The 27,752-nt window shown below is 47.6% G+C and overlaps 1 protein-coding gene across 1 annotated transcript in view; it reads right to left on the bottom strand.

Moving 5' to 3' along the window:
* LOC135829090 (uncharacterized) overlaps positions 1-27,752 on the bottom strand; it is a 210,879-nt gene that overhangs the window by 170,817 nt on the left and 12,310 nt on the right. Inside the window, exons 2-4 of the mRNA XM_065341495.1 lie at positions 25,551-25,649; positions 23,056-23,154; positions 11,533-11,631 (exon numbers count right to left, since the gene is read on the bottom strand). The gene's annotated coding sequence lies outside the window, so the exon portion shown is untranslated. The remainder of the gene's footprint in view (positions 1-11,532; positions 11,632-23,055; positions 23,155-25,550; positions 25,650-27,752) is intronic.

Below are 27,752 nucleotides of genomic sequence, written 5' to 3'. Positions count from 1 at the left end.
ACCGCCACTTGGCACTACAGGAGAAGGCAATCCTGAACCATCCCAGAATCGCAGACCGTGATTCAGAAGCCCTGCGGAAATTTGCTGTCAAGCTCAGAAATGTACTCATGAACCGGAACTTGGCTGGAGAGACCCCTGGTAGGGAGCTATTCCTAAGTGCGCTGGAGAAGCTACCCAGAAGTGTAGTTATACGATTTTACGAACCACATCCAGACAGCAAATGCAACGCAACCACATTGTCGTTCTGGCTGGTAAAACGGGTCCAGAACGCGAGCCGATGACATCTTGGTGACAGTCGGCACAGAGAAGTTGAACAAGACACCTCCTGCGGTCCTGCCAAAGCCTAGGTCATCTGCTGTGTATGCTGTGGAGTTCAGTACTCAGCAGTGTGCCAAGTTAAGCAAGAGCCATGCCACAGCAGAGTATCCGGAATTCAGGGCGCTGACAACCAAGCGCCGCTGGGACCTGGCCAAGCGTGCCAAGCTGTGTAGCTGTTGTTTGGAGCATGGACACTTGGCGCGTGAGTGCCAGAAGCTGGAACGTTCCCACTGTGGAGAGAGGCACCACTCACTTCGGCACTACAGCAAGTCAGTGCAGCCACAACAAGCTGCAGCGCAGAATCCCGCTACGATGCGGTCAGCAGCTCCGGCACCTCGGCAGGAAAGTTCTCACCATGCTAGTGTCAGCGTGCCACAGACGACCGCTTTCGCTACCGTGCCAGTGAAGATTATTGGCCCAACTGGCAAGTCGGCAATCTGTACGGCCATGCTGGACTCGGGCTCGACTGTAAACCTCATAAGGGAGGATGTAGCCCATGAGTTGGACATGGCAGGTGAAGTTCACATGTTGAACACATCCACGATTGGTGCACAGCAGACCTCCAGCTATCGGGAACTGGTCAAGGTGCAGATGGAATCCATTGATGGAACAGTGTCATACCCGCTCAAGGATGCGTATATGACCGTGTGACCAAGAAGACGCAGGTCGTCGACTGGAGCCGGTACAAGTCCAGCTATGAGCATCTGAATTTCATAGACTTTCCCGAAATCTCCAGCCCCATGGGCGACCTCCTGATCAGTCTGGACGTCATTGATGCCCACGCATCACTCGCGGAGTACAGAAGCAGCAGCGGTGGACCAATTGCCGGCAAGACGCCACTGGGATGGGCGTGTATGGCCCAATGCCCAGTGCACCCAGTGATGACGAGTTGTCCGTCAACTATGTGCATGCTTTATACGGCGAATGCAGCATAGACAGCCTGGTCCAGAATTTCTGGAATCTGGAGGCAGTCGGTATGAAGCACGAAGGCACCTACATCACCTCTGCAGAGAAGCTGGTTGAGGAGATCGTTGAGAAATCCATCAGCTTCCATGATCAGCGAGTCACCATGGCAGTCCCATGGATCCACAGCAACGGCGAGCCTAGTGTCACCGATAATCGCGCCATGGCAGAAAATCGCGTGTGAGCGGCACTACAGCTCAACGACAGCGCTACGGGTAGATGTGGAATGCAGTCTGAAGTAGCTACGGGTAAATGTGGAGTGCTATGTGCAGTAAACGAAGGCGGCCACGTGCTGAGAGAGCGTTACGTGCGTGTTAACTACAGTTAAAATGCGCTGATAGATCGTTAGGTGCGTGTTAACTACAGTTAATGCTACGCCTCAACTGAGATTTTTAAAACTTATTGGTTGTGATTCGGCTGACAACCCTCTAGAGGTTACCCTGCGTACGTGCCTGGAAGGTGGAGAAGATGATGTCACCATCAACCATTGTGATCAGACATGCCAATGATGCAGAGTAAGTGGTCAACATTGACCTTATGAAGCTAGACTCAGCTCCTGTATTACCAGACACTGCGGATGTCCACAGCGCTCAGCCGAGCCCTGCCGAGAGTGACAGTGAGAGTGACACTAGTGATAGTGGAGCCTGGGGCCTGAAATTTGACGGCGGAGGCAGTGACTCAGTACCAATGCGATATTGTTCTGGAGTATTGGCGTCTGGAGGGAGAGTTGTAATAGATCGACTAAGTAACTGTCGACGCCACCTCATCTATCTATCTCTCTCTCTCTCTCTATCTATCTATCTATCTCTATCTCTCTGTCTATTCCTTTCTTTATATCAAACACATTTACTGTTGATCACTACGTACCAATTATTGTTAGGCTTTGTATTATTAATTCGCGCTGTGGTCGTGACGTTCTTCCTTTTTCCAGTATTATTGTGCGTGCACATGATGATGTAGGTCGCCATTGTGCGATTGCACAAGCAGAGAGCTATCCCGCTTCGTATCGGCAGCTGACATCAGGGAAGTCCCTTGCAGCGAATGACCCGCTGCTACGGCTGAATCCTGTGCTCGACAAGGACTAGCCATGTGTGCTACGCGTTGGAGGTCGTCTGAAGACTGCCAGCCACTTGCCTGAGCATACCCGGCATCCGATAATCTTGCCCCAGCACCATCGGATTACTCAGCTGATAGTCGACGCCGAAGATCGCAAGTGTGACCACAGTGTGGGCCCAAACCACCTCTTGGCAAACCTTATGCTGCGGTTTTGGATCATCCATGGCAAGGTTGTCACACGATCTCACCGTGCACACTGCGTGCTCTGCAAGAAGAAGTGGGCCACTGTGGCTTTGCAGCAGATAGCACCGCTCCCGCTATTCCGAACAGCTCCACCGTACCAGGCATTTTCAAGAGTGGGATTTGACTATGCCGGTCCGTTCCGGACAAAACAAGGGCGTGGCAAGACCCAGCTCAAGAGGTACCTCTGTGTCTTCTCTTGTTTGCTATCCTGAGCCTGTCATTTCTAGATGGCGTATGGCCTGGATACCGAGTCGTTTCTGCTAGCATTCACCCGTTTCTGCAAGCGCAGAGGCGTGCCAGCTGAGGTCGTGTCAGATAACGGGACGAACTTTGTCGGTGCAGAGCGCGAGCTAAGAGAAGCTGATCAAGCGCTAGGTTCTAATGAAGTGGCCCCAAGTATGACCAGCCAAGGTGTTCACTGGCGCTGCAATCCACCTCTCGCTCCGCACCTTGGCGGCGTATTTGAGTGTGTGGTTAAGGCAGCAAAGCGCGCAATGATGGCAACTCTGTCCCAGGCCAATCTCACTGATGAGGAACTTGTAACTGCCATGGTGGGTGCGAAAGGCCTACTCAACTCGCACCCGTTGACCGCTGTCCGGATTGACGTGGATGATGCCGCACCGCTAACACCGATGCACTTCCTAGATGGACAGTGCGAGCTGACTCTGCCACTCGAAGAAGTCGCTGAGTTGCATCCACACCGTCGTTGGCGGCTCCTCCAACAGCTCCTACGCGAGGTATGGCGGCGATGGCTTCGAGAAATTGTGCCTCGGCTGAATGTGCTTCAGCAATGGTCTCGACGCAGCCGCAACATGAAGCCCGGTAACAGTGTCCTCTGCATTGTGGCTTGTGGCTTGCCGCCAGTGACTATCCAGATATGTTGATTATATTGTATGCTTTTCTCATAGGTTTGACAGATTGGTGCCGTAGTGTACTCCAGTCGGCTCCGCTGGAGCTTTGTTGCGGTCGTGAATGAAATTACTTGTTTCTGTACTCCAAGCATCCTCTGTAATATAGTGGATATTGTCTCCCCCTTCCTCTTCCTCCGGCACGCACCAAATAATTCGGTAACGAGAGTAGCGCCGCCAACCATGCCCGATTTGTAGAGTTTGGTATAAAGTGCTTTCTTAACTGTATCTGGTCAGGCGTAGTTGTACAATGGAATATGCTCCAGCTTGTAGTAATTGTGCTATTTCTTTACACCTCTACAGGCAATGTTTGAAATTCCAGTACATTTGCGGGGTAGGGTACTACACTAGTTCCGCTTCCAGTATATCCATTGTACAGCGTCGGTGCAATATTTGTGCGGCTGGGGATGAATCTACAAATTCGTGTAAGCGAAGCTATCTTTGTGAACGCGCGTATGGCACACTGTGTGCTGGTGGCATAACTGTGTTTCGGAATGAGTGTGCTCCGCATACTGTGCGGGCGGACAAGTCCTGTTGTATCTGTCTTACTGAACGCATTGTGCGTTGCGCTATGTTACAACGGTCTTGCCTGATGAGTGCATTGTGCACTGAGTGTCGGCGATGATTCCTGGTGTAACTGTCCTAATTGACAAGCACATTGTGCACTGTGTGGTAAAACTGTGTTTCTGGATGAGTGTACTTCGTATAGTGTGTTGCTGGACATGTCCTGTTGTATCTGTCTCACTGGATGGACGCATTGTGCGTTGTGCTATGCCCGAGCTGTCTTACTTGATGAGTACATTGTGCGCTGAGTGTCAGTGTTGATTCCTGGTGTAACTGTCTGAATCGACGAACACATTATGCGCTGTGCAATTCCATATGAGTCCCAATAGAACTGGCTCACCGAAGGAGTACATCGGGAGCTGTGCGACGTCCGACGAATCCCGGTATATCTGACTGGAAGAGTTCATTGTGCGCTGCGAGGTGACGGTGGATTCCCAGTATAAATGTCTTACTGGAAGAGTGCATTGTGCGCTGCGAGATGACGGTGGATTCCCAGTATAAATGTCTTACTGGAAGAGTGCATTGTGCGCTGCGAGGTGACGGTGGATTCCCAGTATAAATGTCTTACTGGAAGAGTGCATTGTGCACTGCGAGATGACTGCTGATTCCCAGTATAACTGTCTTACTGGAAGAGCGCATTGTGCGCTGTGAGATGACGTAGGATGCCCAGTATAACTGTCTTATTGGAAGAGTGCACTGCGCAGTGTCCAATGCCAGACGAACCCCTCTAGATCTGTCGCCCGGGATGATTGCGTTCTACACTGTGCGACGCCAGATGAGTGCCCATATAACTGTCTCACTAGATGAACGCCTTATGCACCAATCAATGTGAAGCACGTCCAGCCCGGCAGTGTCCGCCACCTCCCAATATCAATGTCTTACTAGTTGACGTATTGTGCAATGTACGATGTCAGTTGAGTCTCTGTACGATTGTTTCAATGAATGAGTGCATTATGCCACGTACAATGATGGGTTGAGTCCCAGTAGAATGGTCTTACCGGATGTACGTATTGTTTACCGAGAGTTATATATCGAGTTCCAGTATCAGTATGTCTCATTAGAGGAGTGCTTTGCATACGGTGTGGGGTCAGCTGTGTCCTAGTCAAAATGTATTACTGGAGGAGTTCATTCCAGTATGTCTCATTCGCTCATCAGATTGTGTACTATACAATGTCAGATGAGTCCCAGTATAACAGTCTCTACGGGTGCTTTGGGTACTGTGTAATGTCCGCCACCTCCCAATATCAATGTCTTACTACATGTAGTTGACGTATTGTGCAATGTGCGATGTCAGTTGAGTGTGCATGATAGTCTCGATGAATGAATGCGTTCGCCATGTACCAGGTTGGACGGGTCCCAGTAGAATGATCTTACCGGCTATACGTTTCGGTCACCAAGAGAAAAATATTGAGTTCCAGTATCATTATCTGTCCTATTGGAGGAGTGTCTTGCATACTGTGTGGTGTCAGCTGTATCCCAGTAAAAATGTCTTACTGGAGGAGTTCATTCTATACTGTGTGAAGTCAAATTTTGTCCACTTCTCTTCTCTACTCCCTGCTTTAGAGCACTTCAGGGGTTGGCTATGGGAGGATTGATTCTGTTCAGCCCAAACTGAACCGATATATCTGCTATAATATTATGTGATCTTTATAGTCGCCACTTGCTGTTCAGTCAGGTTTGAGAATCAGATGCCTTGTTCATGTGCACTCCGTGGAAGTATCATTATCACCTACCTGTTATTACAGTGCAGCCAGCAATGCTCAGCTTTTCACCAAAGCAGCCACTATCCTTCGATATGGTCAAGTCCTGGCTGGCCAGTTCCTGACACCTGAACTACTATTCACACCCTACATGCTCTCACACTCAATTTGGTGGGTTGTTCCTCATCACTGAACTGGGAGGTAATGCACCAGATCAGGGTGCTAGCTCCTTGGACTATGAGCAACTTTGTGTACATCATAGCCTACTCGTTTTTGTCATGTATTCTCTCTGTCAGTCTCCCTGTTATGTTTGCATCTCTCTGCCTTCTTCCTCGTTGTCGCTGCGCTTTGCTTTTTCTGAGTCACATCTGGCTGCGGCCAACTACCCTTCACTTTGTGTGTTGTCGCTATTGCTGTCTATGTCTCTGTGTATGCCAGTATGTGTGGAGCGACAATCTAGAAGTTAATGGAAGAGGGAACAGAGCTAGAGCATTTTTGTCTTTTGTCTTTAGTTCGTAGCCTATCCATTGCCCACTCCCAGTGAGTAAAGTGCAGGTGGGCATTGACCTTCTCTTTGAACATCTGCGATTCTTTCCTTGTTCACGGGTTCAGCAGAACACACTGCGGGAGCTGGTCCCAGACCTCCACAACATGCTGAGGGAAGGACGAAAGTACATCATTCCGTTCTCTGAGGGAAAGAGTGGGAGTGAGCTGAAACTGGTGTGATGAATGCAGTTGGGTTGTTTGGCTTGATGCGTTGGTAGTTCAGGGTGGAAGACAGGCGAGGAGCATATCTGGGCCAGTTGAACAATGGAGCTTGTGCAGAAAGAAGAAAGCAGAGTGCTCCAAGCGTTCTGTGAATGCCTAGGCTAGGGAGGTTTTTTTCTTCCTTTTTTATTTATCAACATTGATCACGGCTCTGGGGAAAAGACAAAAAATGCATAGTGGGAGCATTGATGGCGAGGCTTTCTGCCCTCAACCGACCTGAGGTCTCGACATCATGGGGACATGTTGTTGTTGTGTTTATTTTACATAAAACGTACCAAAAAGAAAGAAGAAGAAAAAAGAAAGAAGTGACAGGTAGCAATTTCAAATTTGGACGTCACGGAGAATTTCAAAGTATTATAAAATCAGAGGCCACATGCCACGTACTGCCACGTACTGCTCTTTTCTCTCCGAAACTCAACACTTGCAAGCCAGATATGAAAGACAGAAAAAATCATCAGTCACACCACCGGGACTCGAACCAGGGACCTTGCTATTCGCGAGCAATGCTCTAACCTACTGAGCTACAGTATGACTCTTATCCACAGTGATGGTCAATCTATCGTTCTTCGATCAATCCATATCTGGCTTGCATCATACTAGCACGTACAGATACATGATACTAAATGTTAGGAGGAGAGACAGTACATTAGAAGGTGGGTAAAGATAAGACAGAGAGTGTTAGGAGGAGAAGGAGAGAAAAGAAGGAAACACGTTATTGGGAGGAGTACGTGGAGCGGAATTTGAAAAAATCATGGGGTGAGGCAGATATGATGCTGATACTCAGAGATGATCATGTGCCCACGATTAGTCATTATTCTTCAAATAGCGGTTGGCTGCAACTTTGAAACGTTGTAAGTTATTGGTGCAAAATGGACCAGAAAAGACTCTGACGAGCAGCTGGTTCCAGACGGGGAAAATTGCGCGAGGGTAGGCTCGACACAGGTTGTTGCGGGAAGGGAGTGGAATTTCATTTGCCAGTTGGTGTGCGTGGGTGGGTCTTCAAAACGTACTACGGGTGGCGTGGACTGTTTGGGATTGGGGCTGTGGGGTGGCAACATTCTCTGTAGAAGGCGATGTGCATATGGACAATGCATATTGTACAGGAGGCAAAGGTAGGGTCCTCACCGATTGGCGATGGCCACCCTGTTGGATGGGGCGAGCCAGAGTGGTTTGTGCGCGGGCGGACAAAGCGCTTGTAGATCACACAATGACACCTGGAGTCCAGCACTCGAGAGGGATTCCAGAGGAATAATAAAAAATAGCAGAGATGCTGCGATCCTCGAATAGCCAACTTGGAAACATATACCAGATCTCTTCAAGACATTGGACTTACGAGCACGTTCGAGGTGACGCAAGTAACTCATTATCGTTTTCCAGGCTAATGAAGCTAAGCTAAACCTCCAGCTCTTCAACAACATTCTGAAAACTAATGGTTTCGCGATAAACTTCTGTACCTTCTCCTCAGGTGATATACAAGAAAGAGCAAACAAGAGCAATTACAAATACAATGAATTATGAACTCGGATAGCGAGCTAATAAAATTTTGGTGAAAAAAGAGAAGGACAAAAATTAATGTTACGAGTTGACTAAATGTTCATCAACCACCATTTTGTCGCACTCGCTGACTGTATAAGATCTGGTTACGTTGGTGGACAGTTAATCATAACTTGTAACATTTTGTCCTTCGCTTTTTTCACCAAAGTTTAATTGGCTCACCATTCGAGTTCAACTTTGCACACCTGATGAGACGTCATGACATATACGGCAAAACATAAGTCGTGTGGAAGAACTTGTTTTTGTACATAACTCGTCCATCACATTTACATGATAGTGGAGTTCAGTAGGATATTGAGGTTTCGGTTTGAGACAATTTGTCTTTGGTTAGCTTCCCCTTTCTATGTTTATTACATAAACTTGAGCCTCCCAAGTTGGGTGGTCAGTTGTTTTGCGTCGTCGAGTTGTAGTAAGGCCGGTATGTCCAAGAGTCTTACTATTTTCGCCATCATCCAGTAACTTTAGGCATTTGCCGTGGCACGTAGCTCGTGCTCTTCTTCGTTGTGCTTTCCTCTGCACCTTGGAGAATTTTTGGAGCTAAGAGTCACGTCGCCGAATGTCTCAGTACTCCTTGTCAGTTTTGTGCCATTTTGTCGCACTTGCTGACTGTATAAGTTACGTTGGTGGACAGTTTGTCATAACTCGTAACATTTTGTCCTTCTTCTTTTCACAATAATTATTTATAATTCATTGTTCTTGCTCTCATTTGCTCGTGTTACTATATCACCTTGGTGATGCGGAAGGAGACAATGTACGCACGGCTGTTACGGGGAGGTCACTTGGCAAGATGGCGGCGACCTGTAGCAACGCCCCCTGGCAACAGAGGTCACACGGAAAACGTGGGTACGCTCATCGCATTTTTCAAATTTTCATGATCATTTCTGCAGAAAGAAAAGGTTCTGTCACTTCGAATGCATGTACTTGAAATGGTACTTTTATGGATTTCGTCTCCTCAGTCTCTTGCTCGTCAAAATATGTTGTTGGAGGCAGCTGTGCTCCGCGAAGTGCAACAGATACCGCTCAGTAGCAGATAAAGGAGATGTGCTTCGCAGGACTCTTTCGCAAAATGACGACCTGCGCCTCGGATCGGGGGAGAACTTTTTGTCAAGTTTACTCAATCTCCGGACAGCTATAGCTGTTTCGACCTTGTTAGGTCTCATCAGCGGAGTTCACAGTGTGTGGCCGAACAGATCAGCAAGAATTAGTTTCAACCCTGTTACAGTGTTAGGTCTCATCAGGGGAGCTCAGAGTGTGTGGCCGAACAGATCAGCAAGAATTAATTTCGACCTTGTTAGGTCTCATCAGCGGAGCTCAGAGTGTGTGGCCGAACAGATCAGCAAGAATTAATTTCAACCTTGTTAGGTCTCATCAGAGGAGCTCAGAGTGTGTGGCCGAACAGATCAGCAAGAATTAATTTCAACCTTGTTAGGTCTCATCAGAGGAGCTCAGAGTGTGTGGCCGAACAGATCAGCAAGAATTAATTTCAACCCTGTACAAGGAAGGACATGGCACTCGAGAAGGTGAAGCTTAGGAGTCACATTGCCTAACTTGCGTGCCAGAACCTCCGCTCTGCAGGTGGCCATGAAGGTGTGGATGGCATCACCCAGAACCTGCCTTGTTGCTGTTGTAAAAACCAGCTTGCCGCTGAACAGCTTGCGACATGCTGCATACTCTGTGAAGAGTCTCGAGTAGCGATCTCTCAAGGACTTTGCCTGGGCAAGCTATGCAGCTGAACCTCGCCGCTGTCCGCAGGTGTGCGGCTCTGCACGACTGTCAGGGGAACAGAAGTGAGGGCAGCAATGACATCCGGTTTCAACGCACGGTGTATGTGGTTGCCGACAAATGCTCCGGAGTGATATGCTTGCTGCTTTATTTGGTACTGTGGCAGTACTGCTTCCAAGGAAGTTACGCACGGGCCAGCTGCTTTTTTTTAAATCTTTTACTGTTAATTTCTCATGCTCTTTTCGAGCCACATCACCTCTCCTTCATCAAATTGAGTTCCTTTTCTTTCTCCTTCCATAGGAAGTGCAGATTTGATGCCACAGTCTGCAAGCCAGCAGCCACTACTTCCTGCTGCTGAATGTGCGTCACACACTGCAGCTGCCTAATAATGCTTTGTGCTTCTGACTGTAGGTGTAGTTGTTGTGTTGCTGTGTCGTGTACGTTCTTGTAGCGTCACAAACTGCAGCTGACTAAGAATGCTTTGTGCTTCTGACTGTAGGTGTAGTTGTTGTGTTGCTGTGTCGTGTACGTTCTTGTAGGCATTGATAAGTGCTGTAAACGCTGCAGAGTCACCGTCATCTGCAGCAAGAAACATACATTTGCTCAGTGCAATATCGATTTGATGTGCGTCAGCACAAAGTGCACCGTAAATCTAGGGATAAATCCCTAGATCTAGGTGGAGCACAGGAATACACACGTCTTGCAGCTCAACAGGAAGAATGGCTTTTCTAATCACGTTGTTGTACTGCCGTGCGTGCTGCAAGTTGGCACCTGCTGCAACGAACTCTGTATTTATTAAAGCGTTCCGGCAGCAAGTCAGCAATTGCTTTGTACGGCGGTGATGCAATGTCGTACAGTTTCATCAGGGGAATATCCATGCCAATTGTTGCATCGTCTAAATGCAGACTGGATGAGGCTGGAGCTACATGCATATTAATATGATGAGTTTTTCGGTCATCACACAACACATTAATACTCAGCACAGATTCAATGGCTTTCGCATGATCTCTCACAAGGTGCTGAGTTCCACGGCTAGTACTACACAACTTTTCACCGCCTAACCTGCATACCAGCTGTAACTTTTCTTGGTGTTTTTCCATTTCAAATCCACTAAATAAATAACAATTTCCACTAAATGTTGCTAGATATTTGGACCCAGCGGGGCCAACAAGGAATCAGCGGGGCCCCAGCAGTAACAAAAAACAGCTACACAGATACTCTTCTCCTCGGCAAAACTACCCTTGACGTGACGAAAACTCGTTGAGCACCTCAAGGAGGCAACAAACTTCGGTGACTTGAACGATCGAACGGCAACAACTTCAGAGACAAATTTCCATGAAGAATGGCTTTTCTCAGCGAAGGAAAGCTCAAATTCACTACTTTTTTCTTTGGCGAAGCATGGTCAGGATGTTGCTCAACTGTAGCCGCGGGGACAGCTTGACGCGGTGATCAGAAGTGGTGCTTTGGAGACCCAACTGAGCAGAGATTGCGTTCAAAATACACCTCCTTGAGTACAAATTTTGAACGTTGAGAACGGGAAAGTCCCGGGAAGCGCCATCTCCTGTACAAAAACCAAGTGGGCCCGTTTTGTACTGTCGTAACAGCCGTGGTACGGGAGAAGGTACGTCACGACATGAAGAGAAGGCACGGAAGTTTACTCCCAAAAACTATTTAACTGCATAATTCTTCTTTCTGCTCATACAAAACGAGAAAGCATCAGGGATAATCTGACTTACAGCATTCTTTGGTTCCAACGAATGTCCAGAATTAAGTAGACAATCTGCTACGGAAACATCACCTCCATTTGCTGCAAGATGTAATGGTGTGTTACCATCCTGGAAGTAGCAGCAACAACAAAGAAAAACCATGTCCACACATACCCACGAGCATATACATGTTGATGCACACGCACACATGAACGCACGCACATACTCATGCATGAACGCACACACACACACACACACACACACACACACACACACACACACACACACACACACACACACACACACACACACACACACACACACACACACACACACAACACACACATCCAAAAACACACGCATAAACATATACACACACCTCAGACCCCAGACCTCAGACCTGCCCAACACAGAAGCAATGATAGCGAACAGCGACGTTAGACACAGCAAGTAGTGCTGGGATTGCACACACACAAACACACACATACACACACACACACACCTGTCCTGTCCTGTAGAGCCACTGGCACAGGGGTCACGTGGGCCCCGGAGGGTCATCAGAGAGGAAGATTGAGCACGCAGCCTGATGACGCCGGAGATGGTGGGGCAAACAGAACCGGCGAGAACACACGCATACATGGCTGAACGAATTACGCTGCTGGGCAGTCGGGCGCGGGCCAGTCCTCGAGCACCAGTGACGACCGCGGCCTTGCACAGACCCAAAGCATCGGGCACACACAGCACAGTGCGCAGCACAGCAGGCATCCTGCACATAGACTTGCCGGGGCTCGGGAGGCTGAGGCTGAGGTGCGGAACAGCGGTGAACTGCTAGACCACCCTTGCTGCGAAACCAACGCCCACAATCTCCACAGTGGCAAGCCCCTCGCTGTTCAGCAATCGGCTTCACACACACATACACACACACACACCTTGACCTTGACCTTGATCTTGCCCATTGCGTATGCAATGATAGAGAATGTCGTAAAGTTCAAGTGAGAACGCGAGCGCAGAACTTGGCATGTCGTTTCAGGTCTCCTGGTCGACGAAACGGGCGACCACAGACACAGAGAAGAGGATCAGGAGCGGGCTGTGGCGGCGGAGTGCTACTCGCAACTCGTCTCCAGCCTGGACGATCTTGGCAACTGTCAAGCCAGGTGGTCATGCCGATGACTATACTGATGACTATCGTCTATGTCCGATTTCTTAACTGTGGTGCAACTGCTGGCGATTATATACCCCGTTTTATTTCAAAAGTCAAACTGCGACAATTTCAATGACGCTTAGGAGGTAATTAACGTGATGTGACCTTTTCTCAATTTTTTCTAAAACAAAGCGAAGTTCGCGTACATCTGCGCAATTAACGCATCCAGTCCAGAAGACATTTCACATGAGGTTGAAGTAGAATAGTTCGCCTCTTTCTCCACAAGTATTATTTTCATACTATACTGCACGACTATTTATTGCTTCGAGTTATAGATTTGAATTTGTACGTCGTGTTCTTCGTTTGAGACTTTGTTTACCGTTCTGTTCTTCTATCAATACTTAGCATTCTCCGCGCCTGCTCTGTTCCTTTCTTCTCTTGCTATTATCATGTTACCTTTCTTCTCTGACTCACACTGACTGTCAATTTGTCTAGTTTCAAATTGTTTCATCGTCTGCCGGATCGCAGAGATCGTTCCTGCATTGAAGTTCACGGTTACGTTTCGTAAACATTTTTGCGTAGGCATTTTCACGAGTTATGTTGACGTCATGCGCTATCAGTTACGCGTCATTATTGCAAGCACGCACATTGCTTTTACCTTCTGCCTTATTTGCATGCCGCGCCTGCTGCACAGGTTAGCATCCCCACGCTTGCTGGCCGAAGCCCCATTGAACGCGCCGCGTGCGTACTCGCACACATCAGCCGGGCTTCTCCACGTTGCCTTGCATCGCCCCTGCCGGTTCCGTGGAGCTCCATTTTAATTTCTCCTTGTTGATTAGCTTTTCCAAGATTGAGTTGTTGGTTTTCTATATCCTTACCTAACTAATTCATTTCCAAGTATCAGTCCTTTTATTTACACTACTGTCAGAGTCCGCCGTTGTGAGTGCTGTGTTCATGTGCGGAGTAGTAGTGGTGAATAATTGTTGTGCGTGCGTTACACAACAATGTATCAGGCGTTTTTCTTCCCTTCTCTCCAGGATAATACAGGGAATGGCTGAAATGAAAATACTACAACATATAGCGAAAATGTCCTGAGATATAACTCTCGTGACAAGGTTGAGTTCTCAGAAGGAGATATGATATAACAACAACAGCGTAGTGAAGAAATTATGTAGCATTATTCACACATCGACGAGGAATAGCATCAAACAATTGTACAGACAACACATTTTCTTTCTGGAAACAAAGCTCAGGATAAAACTTAAGTTTGTACGACGCTTCTAACACAGCCGAATGCAATGGACCTCTACCACGTGACAGTACTCCCGACAATAAGCATGCGTGGACAGATGGCTTTTGATAGATGAAGTACCACTCTGGGCTCCTTTCTTTGTTGTCCCCTCCCGTGTCCTGTCATCTCTCCTCTGCGTGACATCACAGTACCCATCTCATGGCCTGGTGACGCTCATTGTCCCTTCAGCTGCATCTCCTCCAGTATTGTTTTTCATGGAGCTTCTCACTCTAGCTTCTCTAGTCTCAAAGTTCTGGTTTAATTACGCGGTCTTCCAGGTTGTCTAACATCCACTTTTGTTATCACTTCTATTGTAATTGTCGGTCCTCTCCAGTACGTCTTCACACTTGGCTTAATGTTGGAACGTTCTCCATTTGTTAGTGTTTGTCTTCGTTTAACATGTATATTACTCAGTATGTCGTAATTGGACACTGCTCGATTATTCTTACCTTGTGCGTTTCACTATTTGTAATGTGGCTCCTCTGCTTCAGTTTTCATTCTATCTCTCTGGCAGGGGCAGCCACCATCTGTCTGGTGGGTGCCAGCATCCTCCAGCAGTTGCGCTGGGACTCTACGGTACATTCTTGTTCTTCGATAATTAGAAATCTTCCTTTCTAGTTCTTCGCTGTTTGAATTATTATGTATTTGTGCTGTTTCTTGCGGCACTCGCTTTTGTGTAGATTTGACCTTTTTTGCATGTCCGCGTGAGTACAGATGACATCATGCATTATTTTCTGTCACATGTTTTGCTTTGCGCGTGCCGTTCAAGATGTCCTTCGAGCCGGATCCGACAGGTTTAGACTGGTAGTGTCAGCGGTGGTAATGGCGTTTCCGCCACCACCAGAGTTTGTGACTAGTAGTTTTACGCCACGCCATTATGGTACGAACGTGGGTGAAACTCCTGTTGAGGAACTTGAGGACCGCTGGAAAGAATTGATTCGTCGCAGAACAAACCTTCGTAAACGCCGCACGCGGATAAGTAACCGCTTGCGAACACTGATTGCTTGCTCCTTGCCGTCTCGCCGATATTTGCAGCCTGATGTCCGTGAATTGGAATTTGTACGGTCAGAGCTGAATTTGGTTTTAGAAATTATGCGCAGTATGTTGGGATCCCAAGAGAGTGAACAACTGCGGAATGAGTTGGACGAGTGGGAGGCGAAGTTTGAAAAGGAGAGTGTTGGTGTGACGGCTGCTGCTGAGGCGATTTTGGATTCACCTGTTGAGTCTGTTTCTGGCCAAGTGGCATCAGGCCAACAATCAGCAGTCGCAGAACAGGTTACCCCTGTGCCACCATTTACACCACTGCACATGCGGCCTGTGCCACCTATCCCAGCACCACACACACGGCCGACACCACCACCGAAGCCACGGAGTCTGAGCAGCAGAGAAACGTCAGTTGGCTATAGTGCTCCAATGAGTAGACTTTCTGAGTGGTCTCCTCATCCGGAACCTGCTGTGGAGCCTCATGTGCATGATTAGCTTGTCAGTATGCAACGCCCGCATGGGGTCAGTGCTTTACACCACTTGAAGCCGCTGGACCTGCCCAAGTTTAGCAGAAACGCGCAACAGTTTGTGCGGTGGAGTCAATCGTTCAAGCGGCTGGTGGATGAGGATCGCTACGTATCCGACGATTATAAGCTGGCTAGGCTAAAGGAGGCGCTCCAAGGAAGCTCGGCTGAGGACATTGGTGCCCAGATGTTTGGCGGGCCAGGCGCATACGCTACTGCTTGGGCAGAACTTGACCAGTGGTATGGGGGAGAAGACCGCCACCTGGCACTACAGGAGAAGGCAATCCTAAACCATCCCAGAATCGCAGACCGTGATTCAGAAGCCCTGCGGAAATTTGCTGTCAAGCTCAGAAATGTACTCATGAACCTGGACTTGGCTGGAGAGACCCCTGGTAGGGAGCTATTCCTAAGTGCGCTGGAGAAGCTACCCAGAAGTGTAGTTATACGATTTTACGAACCACATCCAGACAGCAAATGCAACGCAACCACATTGTCGTTCTGGCTGGTAAAACGGGTCCAGAACGCGAGCCGATGACATTTTGGTGACAGTCGGCACAGAGAAGTTGAACAAGACACCTCCTGCGGTCCCGCCAAAGCCTAGGTCATCTGCTGTGTATGCTGTGGAGTTCAGTACTCAGCAGTGTGCCAAGTTAAGCAAGAGCCATGCCACAGCAGAGTGTCCGGAATTTCAGGGCGCTGACAACCAAGCGCCGCTGGGACCTGGCCAAGCGTGCCAAGCTGTGCAGCTGTTGTTTGGAGCATGGACACTTGGCGCGTGAGTGCCAGAAGCTGGAACGTTCCCACTGTGGAGAGAGGCAACACTTCTTCGGCACTACAGCAAGTCAGTGCAGCCACAACAAGCTGCAGCGCAGAATCCCGCCACGATGCGGTCAGCAGCTCCGGCACCTCGGCAGGAAAGTTCTCACCATGCTAGTGTCAGCGTGCCACAGACGACCGCTTTCGCTACCGTGCCAGTGAAGATTATTGGCCCAACTGGCAAGTCGGCAATCTGTACGGCCATGCTGGACTCGGGCTCGACTGTAAACTTCATACGGGAGGATGTAGCCCATGAGCTGGACATGGCAGGTGAAGTTCACATGTTGAACACATCCACGATTGGTGCAAAGCAGACCTCCAGCTATCGGGAACTGGTCAAGGTGCAGATGGAATCTATTGATGGAACAGTGTCATACCCGCTCAAGGATGCGTATATGACCGTGTGACAAAGAAGACGCAGGTCGTCGACTGGAGCCGGTACAAGTCCAGCTATGAGCATCTGAAGTTCATAGACTTTCCCGAAATCACCAGCACCATGGTCGACCTCCTGATCAGTCTGGACGTCATTGATGCCAACACATCACTCGTGGAGTACAGAAGCAGCAGCGGTGGACCAATTGCCGGCAAGACGCCACTGGGATGGGTGTGTATGGCCCAACGCCCAGTGCACCCAGTGATGACGAGTTGTCCGTCAACTATGTGCATGCTTTATACGGCGAATGCAGCATAGACAGCCTGGTCCAGAATTTCTGGAATCTGGAGGCAGTCGGTATGAAGCACGAAGGCACCTACATCACCTCTGCAGAGAAGCTGGCTGAGGAGATCGTTGAGAAATCCATCAGCTTCCATGATCAGCGAGTCACCATGGCAGTCCCATGGATCCACAGCAACGGCGAGCCTAGTGTCACCGATAATCGCGCCATGGCAGACCATCGCGTGTGAGCGGCAGTACAGCTCAACGACAGCGCTACAGGTAAATGTGGAGTGCTATGTGCAGTAAACGCAGGCGGCCACGCGCTGAGAGAGCGTTACGTGCGTGTTAACTACAGTTAACACGCGCTGAGAGATCGTTACGTGCGTGTTAACTACAGTTAATACTACGCCTCAACTGAGATTTTTAAAACTTATTGGTTGTGATTCGGCTGGAAACCCTCTAGAGGTTACCCTGCGTACGTGCCTGGAAGGTGGAGAAGATGATGTCACCCTCAACCATTGTGATCAGACATGCCAATGATGCAGAGTAAGTGGTCAACATTGACCTTATGAAGCTAGACTCAGCTCCTGTATTACCAGACACTGCGGATGTCCACAGCGCTCAGCCGAGCCCTGCCGAGAGTGACAGTGAGAGCGACACTAGTGATAGTGGAGCCTGGGGCCTGAAATTTGATGGCGGAGGCAGTGACTCAGTACCAATGCGATATTGTTCTGGAGTATTGGCGTCTGGAGGCAGAGTTGTAATAGATCCACTAAGTAACTGTCGACGCCACCTCATCTATCTATCTCTCTCTTTCTCTATCTATCTATCTCTATCTCTCTGTCTATTCCTTTCTTTATATCAAACACATTTACTGTTGATCACTACGTACCAATTATTGTTAGGCTTTGTATTATTAATTCGCGCTGTGGTCGTGACGTTCTTCCTTTTTCCAGTATTATTGTGCGTGCACATGATGATGTAGGTCGCCATTGTGTCCGTGTCATGTTGTTTCGCAAGCCTTTATCCTTTTTCTCTAGCTCTTTTAGTTTTATATATAGAGGTCGAGTTTTCCGCATCCGTAAGAACGCCACCACCCTTCAAGGATCAAGGCGCAGATGCAGCTGCGAAGATGCAGATGCAGACGCAAACCGTGAATTTTTTTTATTTTTTAAAAGTTTTATTTCTTCTTGTGCAAAACCAAGTAACTAGTCCAATGTCGAGTGGGCAGTGAGTGTTGCATGTTGGCCAGTGTAGACAGGGTAGTTGACAACAACACCAACCATAATGACATTGCTCTTGTATGTGCATGACTGCTTGCTTTCACTTTCTTTTTTTGTGGTGCCATCCATGCAACGTCAACATATTTGTTTGCTTCTAGACCAGGCAGACACAGTGGGTTGGTCAAAGACCATGATTGAGATACGAGAGGTACCTGGTTCAAATCCCGCCTGGGAGCGGTTTTTCCAGCCGTGCTGCTACCCACAGTCAACTGGGAACTTGTGGCCAGGCACAAGGGGTACATGGATGCAGCTAATAGGGTCGTTCTCAGCACTTGTGCCAGTGGTTGTGAGACTTATCCACTCACCCCCACCGTTAGGCGCTGCATCTGCCGCTAGGGTTTATCGGGTGTTAGCGGCCGTCGTGAGTTCCCTTTGGGAACGGATACGATAATTTACTTCTTTTTTTCATACTAGGTTTTACACTCCATTTCTCTAATAAAATCGTCTTCCATACGGTAGATTGGGAAGTTTAGCTCTGCTCTTTCTAACCGGCATTGGCTACACTTGTTCCCGCTCATTACAAGTCAGCTATGGCTCCTCATAAGCCAGCTGCTGTCCATTGCTTGGTATTTCACTTCACAACTATTGTAAGTGTGTTGCGGGGATTCCCGAGCTAGTTCCAGGCAGCAGTGTGGCGTTGCTTTCAAGCTTGTTGAACATTTGCATGGCAATTCAAGTTACTCAAAGCAGCACACTATCTCCCCAAAAAGGTCGTTTTTGTCTGTGATAAGCTCGAAGGCATTAGGGATAGGGCAAGAACTTACTACCTTCGCTAAGCTTCATTGCGTTTTTAGTGTTCTTGTCATGATATTTCTGTCGGTATTAGACATACATGTCAGTGATCTATCCCCTACATAGGGTAGCCGAGTTGTCGTCCATTGCTCTGACAGGCTTTTGAACCTCCAAAAAGCGTGGAGTTCTTTGAAAAAATCGGCGAAGCAGAACCGTTTCTCGACAGGATGTCACCAGAACACAACCCCAGGCGTGCGCGCATGACACCAAAGTACGAAAGTGAGAAACAGTTTGAAATACCGCTGGCTCGAAGAAGTATCCAGGAGCCGGCCAGCGCTCAGGCACTGCTGTACTAGCACGAGTCGATGGTGCGCATCCGCACACAACCGAAATCAATGCACTTTTGTTTGCAGCGCAGGGGAAATCAAAAATGTTCGACATTCATGTTGTCATGCAGTCGGCGCAAAATCCTGATCTCAACCTCGACGACTTGGCGTTCTTCCACAGCCTGTAGACAGCCGTATCACTCGTGGCTAAGGAAACCTAAAAGGAGCTTCTGCAGGGTGTGGAAACGTTCTGGCACGAATACACCCCTGCGAAGATGGGGAGCGTTTGTTTGGGTCTGTATGGCTCCTTCCATGGCGTTCCGGAGAGTGGCCACAACTACCAGCGCCACCGTGGAGGTCATCAAGCTCACAGTTCGAGCGAAGAACTTGGCGATCTCCACGATCAAATCGTGTCTTGGCAATTTGTAAATGCTGCGGTACAAAAGCTGGCAGCGCTGGAGGTGAAAGTCAGTGAGGCTCCAGACTCGATGTCATCAGTGAGTGTAAGTCGTCATCGAAGAGTGAAACTGGACGGCTTTGAAACGAGCTGTGTTTCATCTGTCATTATATATCTTTCATATGCTGCTTTTTTCCACTTTGCAAAGCGTGTTCGTAGCCATAGAATGATTTGGACTGAACTATAAAAACGCAACGAAGTTTTGCTTACGCCCAATCCTCTGCTGCCAACGGCAGGCAATTCAAAAGCACAGCACGGATGCCTGGAATGAACAAAAAACTGGTGCTACATTGGCATACCCGAGTGTTCTCCCAATGTGGCTTGGTAGATTGGTTTTGTTCAGGACAAGAAAGTACGCCACTGGAAATTGAACCAACCAAGTTTGGCTGAGACTTCTTCATGCAGATTTACACAAACCACCAGTATTGTACGGGTTACGCACAAAGACATGACTGATTGTGCTGTTCAACTATCTTACCTGCCACTGGAAGTGTAACATTATGCAGGTGTACAAAGTGCCAAAGAATTCCAATCTAGCAGCCGGTTGCTTTGCAGAACCATAAGTGTGTTCAGTGCGATTTCACATGAAAACATACACCAAATCTCATCAAGACACTGGACTTATAAGTATTTTTGAGGTGACCCAAGGAACTCAATAGTGTTGTCTAGGCTGTGTTGGCTGTCGACACGGATTTCATCAGCACAGAGTCTGGCTGGTTGGGTGACCTGGAGCCGGTTATCGGTGATGTCCTCAACGGATGGGCTCTGAAGGTAAACCCGGATAAAACAGAAATTACCGTTCTGGGCCGATCCCTGGACAGGGTGGCGGGAACAGTGGCGCACCACCAAGAAGCTCGGCTCACTCCTCGGGGATAGCGAGGATGTCTCTCGGAGGAAACAACTAGCCGCTGCAGCGTTTCGATCGCTCTGGTCACTATGGAGCCGGCGCAGTACCGTTGGAGAAGAACTGAGGCTTCGTCTCTACAATGCGTTTGTACCACCAGTGCTAGTATACAACGCCGGCACATGGGGACTCACGGCAGCTGCCGAGGGTGGACTCGACGCATTCCACCGCGGGCAGCTCCGTTCACTGATCGGCTTTGTCTGGCCGCAGAAGATCGCAACAACAGCACTCTACGACAGGTGCAAGGCAGAGCCGATCAGCCGCATCATCACCAGAGCTCGGTGGAGGCTATTTGGCCATATTCTTCGACTTCCAAGTGATGCCCCCGCCGTCCTAAGCATGGTCAGCTACTTTCAATGTGATGACCACAAGTGGATAGGCCGCCCTCGCATCACCCTGCCGGTGAAGCTCGACGACGACCTCCACCGAGCTGCGTGCGAGCGATTGCAGAGCCTGGAAGATCTGGAGCGCCTATCAGACGTAGCTGCAGTTCGAAGCGAATGGAGGCAGCTACTGGATATGATCTGCAAGTAGAGGTTGCGGCGATGAAACCGCGCCGTCACCTTTTTCCCAGATCACGGAAATATCGCTCAATACACTTTAAACATTCTATACACAAAGGATTTACAGCTACGTTTGTGCTTGTTGTCTTTATGTCTCCTATATCAGCTGTTTCTCTTACCATGTCCAGCATAAGCGAACGTGTGGACTGTATTTGTGCATGGGCGACTTGCACTTGCACTGTTGACGCTGCCGCGGGAATGCATATAATAATAATAATAATAAATAATAATAATTTAAATAACCGACGAGGAGACAACAGTCGTAAAATAGCAATGAAAAATATCAATTGTGCACTCATAATCATGTATAAACAATTAAAATGAAACAATTCCAGAACGTTTTCGTGTGACCATCATCAGTGGAACATCGTCACATAGTAAGAATCACTAAAACAACCAGTTATATAGCTAGACTAAGATCACCAGGAGAACGAAATGAAAATGGAGGAAAAACGAATCTGAGGAGAAGCCAGAGACTAGCGGAGACACGACTGAGAAAAATGGAGAAGGCGGAACCAGTAGTGGCAGGTGAAAGTACGGGCGCAGCAGTGAACACGTCAAGGAGAAAGAAGCGATGGCATGAGGAGATGGAGATGGAGGATGATGATGGGGATGAACAGGATGGTCAGGAGGAAAGTAAGGGTGAGCAGGAACGGGAAGTGGAGGATGAGAGTGATACGGACGAGGAGGAGTTCGACATCGACAAGAGCAAGTCTGCCATCTACAAGCATTTGGTGTCCAGTCCGGATTGTCGTAAGTTGTTTGACGATTCCTGGTTTAGTGTTATTTGTCGCGCGCGTTTCTTTAAGCAGTTGCAGGTGTTGGAAGCTGTATATATTCGCACACGTGACCCTGTTCTATGCAAGCAAAAAGAAAATGTTGTAGCACTCACGGTAACGGAAAGATCACCAGGAGAACGAAATGAAAATGGAGGAAAAACGAATCTGAGGAGAAGCCAGAGACTAGCGGAGACACGACTGAGAAAAATGGAGAAGGCGGAACCAGTAGTGGCAGGTGAAAGTACGGGCGCAGCAGTGAACACGTCAAGGAGAAAGAAGCGATGGCATGAGGAGATGGAGATGGAGGATGATGATGGGGATGAACAGGATGGTCAGGAGGAAAGTAAGGGTGAGCAGGAACGGGAAGTGGAGGATGAGAGTGATACGGACGAGGAGGAGTTCGACATCGACAAGAGCAAGTCTGCCATCTACAAGCATTTGGTGTCCAGTCCGGATTGTCGTAAGTTGTTTGACGATTCCTGGTTTAGTGTTATTTGTCGCGCGCGTTTCTTTAAGCAGTTGCAGGTGTTGGAAGCTGTATATATTCGCACACGTGACCCTGTTCTATGCAAGCAAAAAGAAAATGTTGTAGCACTCACACTTTTTAAATAATACGCACTCACCAGTTTTTGTTCACACGCACTCACAGCTGCCACATTCATCTACTGCTACCATTCTCAGATACACTGCAAAGGTTCACACTACACGCGTTATGCATAACCGCTAGCTGTGCTGCATTCTCACGCTTCTTTTCATGTTACTCTAGCTATATAACTGGTTGTTTTAGTGATTCTTACTATGTGACGATGTTCCACTGATGATGGTCACACGAAAACGTTCTGGAATTGTTTCATTTTAATTGTTTATACATGATTATGAGTGCACAATTGATAAATAATAATAATAATAATAATAATAGGCTGTTGAAGATAGTGAAAACTATTGTTCTCCTTGGAAAATGTTTTCCAATTGTGCATGTATTATTGTGCGTACAACAGATGAACATGAGACCTGATACACATGCACTATGTACACCCATATAATCTGATTTTTGTGTTCATACACTAACAAGAATGCACCAGGGATATCCTGACTTACATTATCCTTTGGTTCCAACGAATGTCCAGAATTAAGTAGATGTTCTACTACAGAAACATGACCATTCCGTGCTGCAAAGTGTAATGGTGTGCGACCCTTCTGGAAGTAGTAATGTTAATGAATACAAACCGAGTACACACAAACACACATAAACATACACAAATACACACATACACATGACGATTCACAAACACATAAAAATATGCATATGCATGAACACACACACACACACACACACACACACACACACATGCGCATGCACACATAGACACACACACACACAAATACACAACCATGCACACAACCATGCATGCGCAAAAACACACACACAGGAACAAAGAAACACAGCTAATGAGTAAAGGTAACACCGGCAATGGCATAGGGAGTTCTGGATCATTGTCAATGAAGATTTCTTTGGGAATTGATGAACAATTTCCTTGGACACAAGAATACAATTTTCACTAGTATACTTTCATGCCTGATCATCAGGTGAAATACAGGCAAAATCTACTTGTAATGAACATGGCATGGCACATGTTGTGTGTAAGTGTGTGTGCTCGTGCATGTCCACGAATGTTGAGCACACACACGCAGGCGTACACATGTGTGTGCGCGCATGAGAGCATGCCGTTTACTTTGCATAAATGTATGTAACTGCAGGTGTGTGTATGTGACGTATTTGTGTGAGCAAGGGGTACTTGTTTGTGAGTGTGAGTATGTCTTTCTCTTTCTCACTCTCTCTCTCACTCTCACTCTCCCTCTCTATTCCTTTCTTGAAATCGAACGTATTAACTATTGATCACTACGTATCAATTCTTGTTGAGCTTTGTATTATTCCCATAGCTATGCAGAAGACGTTACTTCAGTAACGTCTGGCGCTAGCCAGGGTCCACACAGCTTCAATTCCGGTAGCTATGCAGAAGACGTTACTTCAGTAACGTCTGGCGCTAGCCAGGTTCCACACAGCTTTAATTTTGTGTTTGTTTGTTTGTTTGTGTCACGCCTGGCGCTATCCCGTATCTGTCCTGTACCGTACCGTACCAGCAAAGACAGCTGGCCACAATATTTTTGTTTGTTTGTGCCATCGGCATGCCTGGCGCTACCCCGTACCTGTCCCGTACCATCAAGACTTCAAGAGTACGGTACCATTAAGAGAATGAGTATATATGCGAAGTGTATCGGGGGAATGCATTCAGTGCAGTAACATTTTGTGTGGATTTGTGTGCGAGGCCGAGATCCCACTAGCAGGCTGGCTGGGCCGCCTGTCGACCAGCCCGGGAATCGCATGTAGGCCGATAGCATAATAATTATAACTTATAGATGTATAGCAGGGAGTCGTATTATGTAAACGACTCCCTGCTGTTTGGGTAGATTTTCTGGAAAGAAATACGAAGTAGGAAGACAAGTAAATTTTAGAATGAATGTTAGTTGCCGAATAGGTGACTGGAAGCGTCAGCAAAATCATACTTTGGAAGAGAGATCCTGTCGTCTCCAAAATAATCCTGAACGGGCGAGTCAGCGCCGGTCACAGGAAATGTCGGAAAAGAGATCCCGTCGACTCGAGAACGCCCGTGATCGGCAGAGTCAGCGCCGGTCAAAGAAAAATGGAGAAGGCGGAACCAGTAGTGGCAGGTGAAAGTACGGGCGCAGCAGTGAACACGTCAAGGAGAAAGAAGCGATGGCATGAGGAGATGGAGATGGAGGATGATGATGGGGATGAACAGGATGGTCAGGAGGAAAGTAAGGGTGAGCAGGAACGGGAAGTGGAGGATGAGAGTGATACGGACGAGGAGGAGTTCGACATCGACAAGAGCAAGTCTGCCATCTACAAGCATTTGGTGTCCAGTCCGGATTGTCGTAAGTTGTTTGACGATTCCTGGTTTAGTGTTATTTGTCGCGCGCGTTTCTTTAAGCAGTTGCAGGTGTTGGAAGCTGTATATATTCGCACACGTGACCCTGTTCTATGCAAGCAAAAAGAAAATGTTGTAGCACTCACACTTTTTAAATAATACGCACTCACCAGTTTTTGTTCACACGCACTCACAGCTGCCACATTCATCTACTGCTACCATTCTCAGATACACTGCAAAGGTTCACACTACACGCGTTATGCATAACCGCTAGCTGTGCTGCATTCTCACGCTTCTTTTCATGTTACTCTAGCTATATAACTGGTTGTTTTAGTGATTCTTACTATGTGACGATGTTCCACTGATGATGGTCACACGAAAACGTTCTGGAATTGTTTCATTTTAATTGTTTATACATGATTATGAGTGCACAATTGATAAATAATAATAATAATAATAATAATAGGCTGTTGAAGATAGTGAAAACTATTGTTCTCCTTGGAAAATGTTTTCCAATTGTGCATGTATTATTGTGCGTACAACAGATGAACATGAGACCTGATACACATGCACTATGTACACCCATATAATCTGATTTTTGTGTTCATACACTAACAAGAATGCACCAGGGATATCCTGACTTACATTATCCTTTGGTTCCAACGAATGTCCAGAATTAAGTAGATGTTCTACTACAGAAACATGACCATTCCGTGCTGCAAAGTGTAATGGTGTGCGACCCTTCTGGAAGTAGTAATGTTAATGAATACAAACCGAGTACACACAAACACACATAAACATACACAAATACACACATACACATGACGATTCACAAACACATAAAAATATGCATATGCATGAACACACACACACACACACACACACACACACACACATGCGCATGCACACATAGACACACACACACACAAATACACAACCATGCACACAACCATGCATGCGCAAAAACACACACACAGGAACAAAGAAACACAGCTAATGAGTAAAGGTAACACCGGCAATGGCATAGGGAGTTCTGGATCATTGTCAATGAAGATTTCTTTGGGAATTGATGAACAATTTCCTTGGACACAAGAATACAATTTTCACTAGTATACTTTCATGCCTGATCATCAGGTGAAATACAGGCAAAATCTACTTGTAATGAACATGGCATGGCACATGTTGTGTGTAAGTGTGTGTGCTCGTGCATGTCCACGAATGTTGAGCACACACACGCAGGCGTACACATGTGTGTGCGCGCATGAGAGCATGCCGTTTACTTTGCATAAATGTATGTAACTGCAGGTGTGTGTATGTGACGTATTTGTGTGAGCAAGGGGTACTTGTTTGTGAGTGTGAGTATGTCTTTCTCTTTCTCACTCTCTCTCTCACTCTCACTCTCCCTCTCTATTCCTTTCTTGAAATCGAACGTATTAACTATTGATCACTACGTATCAATTCTTGTTGAGCTTTGTATTATTCCCATAGCTATGCAGAAGACGTTACTTCAGTAACGTCTGGCGCTAGCCAGGGTCCACACAGCTTCAATTCCCGTAGCTATGCAGAAGACGTTACTTCAGTAACGTCTGGCGCTAGCCAGGTTCCACACAGCTTTAATTTTGTGTTTGTTTGTTTGTTTGTGTCACGCCTGGCGCTATCCCGTATCTGTCCTGTACCGTACCGTACCAGCAAAGACAGCTGGCCACAATATTTTTGTTTGTTTGTGCCATCGGCATGCCTGGCGCTACCCCGTACCTGTCCCGTACCATCAAGACTTCAAGAGTACGGTACCATTAAGAGAATGAGTATATATGCGAAGTGTATCGGGGGAATGCATTCAGTGCAGTAACATTTTGTGTGGATTTGTGTGCGAGGCCGAGATCCCACTAGCAGGCTGGCTGGGCCGCCTGTCGACCAGCCCGGGAATCGCATGTAGGCCGATAGCATAATAATTATAACTTATAGATGTATAGCAGGGAGTCGTATTATGTAAACGACTCCCTGCTGTTTGGGTAGATTTTCTGGAAAGAAATACGAAGTAGGAAGACAAGTAAATTTTAGAATGAATGTTAGTTGCCGAATAGGTGACTGGAAGCGTCAGCAAAATCATACTTTGGAAGAGAGATCCTGTCGTCTCCAAAATAATCCTGAACGGGCGAGTCAGCGCCGGTCACAGGAAATGTCGGAAAAGAGATCCCGTCGACTCGAGAACGCCCGTGATCGGCAGAGTCAGCGCCGGTCAAAGGAAACGTCGGAAGAGAGATCCCGTCGACTCTAGAACATTCGTGATCGGCAGAGTCAGCGCCGATCACAGGAAACGACAGGACAGACATCCCGTCGACTCCAGAACGCCCGTGATCGGCAGAGTCAGCGCTGGTCACAGGAAACGTCAGGACAGACATCCCGTCGACTCCAGAACGCCCGTGACCGTCAGAAACGAGACAGGTACGGGATAGCGCCAGGCATGCTGATGGCACAAACAACCAAAAATATTGTGGCCAGCTGTTTGTGGCCAGCTGTCTTTGATGGTACGGTACGGTGCGGGACAAATACGGGATAGCACAAGGCTAGGCGTGACACAAAAAAAGTTAAAAAATTAAAAATAAATACCAAATAAAATATTAATCCCGTAGCTATGCAACAGACGTTAGTTCAGTATGGTTTGACGCTAGCCACTAGCCAGGGTCCACACAGCTTTGACACGTTACCAGGTTACATGCTTTCATTTCGCTCTGCAAAGAGGACCTAGGGTTGCCTGTAAAAAGACGGCAACGTCTGTAGGGATTTAAAAAAAAAATTCTACTACTACTACTACTACTGTGCATGATGAGCAAGCAAAAGGAGAGA

Source organism: Sycon ciliatum, chromosome 13 (genome assembly GCF_964019385.1).
Source record: "Sycon ciliatum chromosome 13, ocSycCili1.1, whole genome shotgun sequence".
NCBI lineage: Eukaryota > Metazoa > Porifera > Calcarea > Leucosolenida > Sycettidae > Sycon > Sycon ciliatum.
Note: the sequence above shows the minus strand (reverse complement) of the source record. Positions and strands in the feature narration are given on the sequence as shown.